Here is a 3,955-nt window from a genome sequence, read left to right as displayed (position 1 = left end):
TTTTTTTTTTTTCAAGACAGGGTTTCTCTGTGTAGCCCTGGCTGTCCTGGAACTCACTCTGTAGTCCAAGCTGGCCTCGAACTCAGAAATCTGCCTGCCTCTGCCTCCCAGGTGCTGGGATTAAAGGTGTGTGCCACCACGCCCAGCTCATAATTTTTATTTATATTTTAAAACCTCTGTGTGTGTGTGTGTGTGTGTGTGTGCACCTGCCTGCCTGCCTGCCTGTCTATATCTGTCTGTCTTTGTTCTGGGATTACTACATAGAACTATTTTGTGCCCCAGTTTTAGGTATCTTGGGGATCTAAAATAAGCTTGTTATGCACACATAACAAATATGAACCTCTCCACAGCCCCATGATGAAGATTTCTGTTATTCTAAAACCTATAACACTTGCTTTATATCCTGAGGGACATTTTTTTCCTCCGTACACTGAGGTCATGGGAATGTTTTGAATGGTTATGCTGTACAGCACCACCAGTGGTACACTATTGCCATTTGTGAAATAATTATCTAGTGATCATGTCCTCTTCTTGATAATGTAACAAGAGCAAGATAGGCCTTCAATTTGGTTGCACTCAGTTTTCCAAGTTGTTTGAAATCAGTGCTTGAAAACTCAAAATTGTGAATTCTGTGAAAATGTTATTTAAATGCTGCTGACATTCCTTTTATTTGTCGAGAAGAGCTTAGATGTTGTAAATATGTGATAAGTAAAAAGTAAGTAGCAAAATGAGAGACAATAACTGTGGCACCTCCACATGCAGAGGAGATGGTCTGGAGGGCAGGGAGTTCTGGTGAGAACCTGGTGAATTGTTAGGAGGTGGGTCACACTGATCATTCTCAAACAGTCTTGCAGAGTCTTCCCAGCAGAGCATTGTCCTTTGTGTTAACAGTGGTCAGAACAGCTAACAGCCTACCCAAGGCAAAACTTGCTCTGCCACAGTCTTCACAGATGATTTGGGGAAGATGAAATATAGACAGGGGCACAGCATGTGAGATCTTAACGATCTATAGTTTTGTCTATAGTTGGTTGCTGTGTTTTAAATATTTTTGTCAGATTTATTATTTGTGTGTGTGTGTGTATACATACACACACTGTAGCTGTCTTCAGGCACCTCAGAAGAGGGCAGCGGGTCCCATTACAGATGGTTGTGAGCCACCATGTGGTTGCTGGGACTTGAACTCAGAACCTCTGAAAGAGCAGTTGGTGCTCTTAACCGCTGAGCCATCTCTCCAGCACCTACTCTCCACTCTTTATGCACCTCTAACTACCTTCTCTTCTCTCTGATTGAATAGCTACAAGTAATAATGCTAACAGCTTTACTGAAGACTTTGTTTGTTTGTTTAAGGTAGGCCCTCCACATGTAGCCAAGGCTAACCTGGACCTTACTGTCTTTCTATCCTCCTTACCACTGGCTTGGATCACAGTCTTGTTAAATTGGCCTCAAATTCACTGCGCAGCAGAGACTTACTCTAAGTACTTGTACCTCTGCTTCTCTGGGTCCTTGATTACAAGCATGCTCCATCACTTCTTGCCTGGGTTTTGTTTTAATCTTTGTGTATGTGTCTGTGTGAGTGTGAGTGTGGATCTCAGAGGACAGTGTCAGGTGTGTGTACATTGCAGTGCCCAGCTTTTATCTGGTTCTGGGCATTTAAACTCAGGTTGTGAGGCTTGTGTGGAAAGTGAGCAGTTCTTTTTTTTTTATTATTTCTTCCTTCCCTTCTCCCTCTTGCTCCGGCCCACACTCACTCCAGGCCATAGGTTTTTATTATTTATCATAAAAAACAATAACCACCACGTGGTTGCTGGGATTTGAACTCATGACCTCCAGAAGAGTACTCAGTACTCTTAACCACTGAGCCATCTCACCAGTCCAGTTTTTCAGTTCTTTAAACCAGAGTTTAAAATCTCATCCCTGGTAGTCCAACACAGGCAGAGGAAAATGTCAAATGTCTTCATACAGGTCAAGAACAGTATTGTGAAATACCCATGCCAGCACAGAGAGGAAGCTGAGCTGGGCGACACGCAGGCTGAGTGCTCGTGTCTTTCTCTGAGGGGTTGAAATGGCTAGAAAGGAGGTAGAGGGCTGGTGAGATGGCTCAACGGGTAAGAGCACCCGACTGCTCTTCCGAAGGTCCTGAGTTCAAATCCCGGCAACCACATGGTGGCTCACGACCATCTGTAATGAGATCTGACTCCCTCTTCTGGAGTGTCTGAAGACAGCTACAGTGTACTTATATATAATAAATAAATAAAGCTTTTTTAAAAAAAAAAAAAAAAAAAAGAAAAGAAAAGAAAGGAGGTAGAGTCAGAAAGTGAGGACTAGACCCAGGCAGCACTCAACCCTGTGATCTCAGCGCTGGGGCGCGGGAGCTGGTCAAGGCCTCCTTTCAGTATATTCAGTTTGAGTCAGCCTGGGTTACACCAGACTGTCTCAAACAACTGAATACAACATTAAAGCAAAACCCAAACAAAGCTGAGTATAATGTAAAAGGTAGAGAATGAGGGCACAGCCAGATGCTGTCAGTTGGTGAGGCTGATGGAGATGAGAAGCCTAGAGAGATCCTGAGGCCCTTAGGGTCAAGACCTTTGTATTCCTTTTCTTTTTGACATAGTCTTAAATAGCCCAGGCTAACCTCGAATTCAGTATGTAGCTGAGACTGGCATTCCAGGCATGTGCCACTATGCCTTGGGCCTTTATATTAATAGTTAACAAGGACTCTAGATAACTCTGGTTTGTTTCTATTTTGTCTATCTGTATTCACTAAGCCAGAAATTAAGGCAAGAATACATTATGTGATTTATGTTAAAATAACATAATACATATATGTTAATACAAATAGTATGTTTTTTCATGAAAATTGCTTTACAGGTTAAATTGGTTCATTTAGAAAAATAACATTGTTTAGATGCTTATACGTCTCTTTAATTTTTAAAAAAAAAAAAACTTAATTTTTTTTGGATTTTTGAGACAGGGTTTCTCTGTGTAGCCCTGGCTGTCCTGGTCTCTTGAACTCAGAAATCTGCCTGCCTCTGCCTCCCAAGTGCTGGGATTAAAGCCATCTGCCCGGCTTTAATTTTTTATAAATTTAATTGATTACAAATATTTTTGTTGAAGTCTGGAGAAAATTGTAGTCCATTGTTAAACTAGAAGACCAAGAGGTATTTTAATGGCTTCTACATATGACTGTAGGTGTTCTTTAATATGTTAAAGCCTGTCACCAGTTCACTTTGTTAAAAACAAGCTATGACATGGAACTGAATTTGATAATTGTTTTGAATTGCTCTGTCTAATAAAAGAATCCGTTAGGTGGGGTGGGGTCAGGTTGTGGTGAAGTATGTGTGTGAATATACCATTGGGCTGTATTCCCAGCCGAGTTTTGTGATTTTGAGACAAGGTCTCTCCGTTGACAAGACTGGCTTTAAACTTACTCTGTAGACCAAACAGAGAACCGAAGGTGGAGCCTGCAGAGTGGCTGCAGGCACAGCCTGGTGCCTGTCACAGGCCTGTTGGTTTCCAGGCTTGCTGTTTTGTTTAGTTACTTTTGAAACAGACTCACTTTAAAGTCTCTGCTGACTTGGAGCATGCTGGGTGGACCAGGTTGGCCTCAAACTGTGGCATTCCTTCTGCCTTCGCCTCCACCAGAGTGCTAGGGTATAGGCACACTCCACAACACCTTAAAGTTTTAAAGGAATGGATCCCTTACCTACTTAGTCAAGGGTTAACCTTTTTTCTGATCCCCTTTTGGGTTAATAAGTTAAATTCCCAGATCAATAGGGAGAAGAAACAGTTTATTTGTATGTGTAGTGTGTATATACAGGAGAGAACTACTAGGACCATTAACTTACAGGTTAGAATCTGAAGTTCTGTGTCATTTGCTTAGGCAAAGGTAGGAGGAGAGAAAAATGCTTCTAGGGAAAGTGTGTGTGTGTGTGTGTGTGTGTGTGAGAGAGAG

General features: G+C 41.9%; 1 protein-coding gene across 9 annotated transcripts in view; it reads left to right on the top strand.

The window, feature by feature from the left end:
- Window positions 1–3,955, top strand: part of Rnf214 (ring finger protein 214) — a 43,069-nt gene that overhangs the window by 16,135 nt on the left and 22,979 nt on the right. The window lies entirely within an intron of this gene.

This window comes from Mus pahari, chromosome 10 (assembly GCF_900095145.1).
Source record: "Mus pahari chromosome 10, PAHARI_EIJ_v1.1, whole genome shotgun sequence".
NCBI lineage: Eukaryota > Metazoa > Chordata > Mammalia > Rodentia > Muridae > Mus > Mus pahari.
The sequence above is the reverse complement of the archived record's forward strand: the minus strand, read 5'-3'. Positions and strand labels throughout refer to the sequence as shown.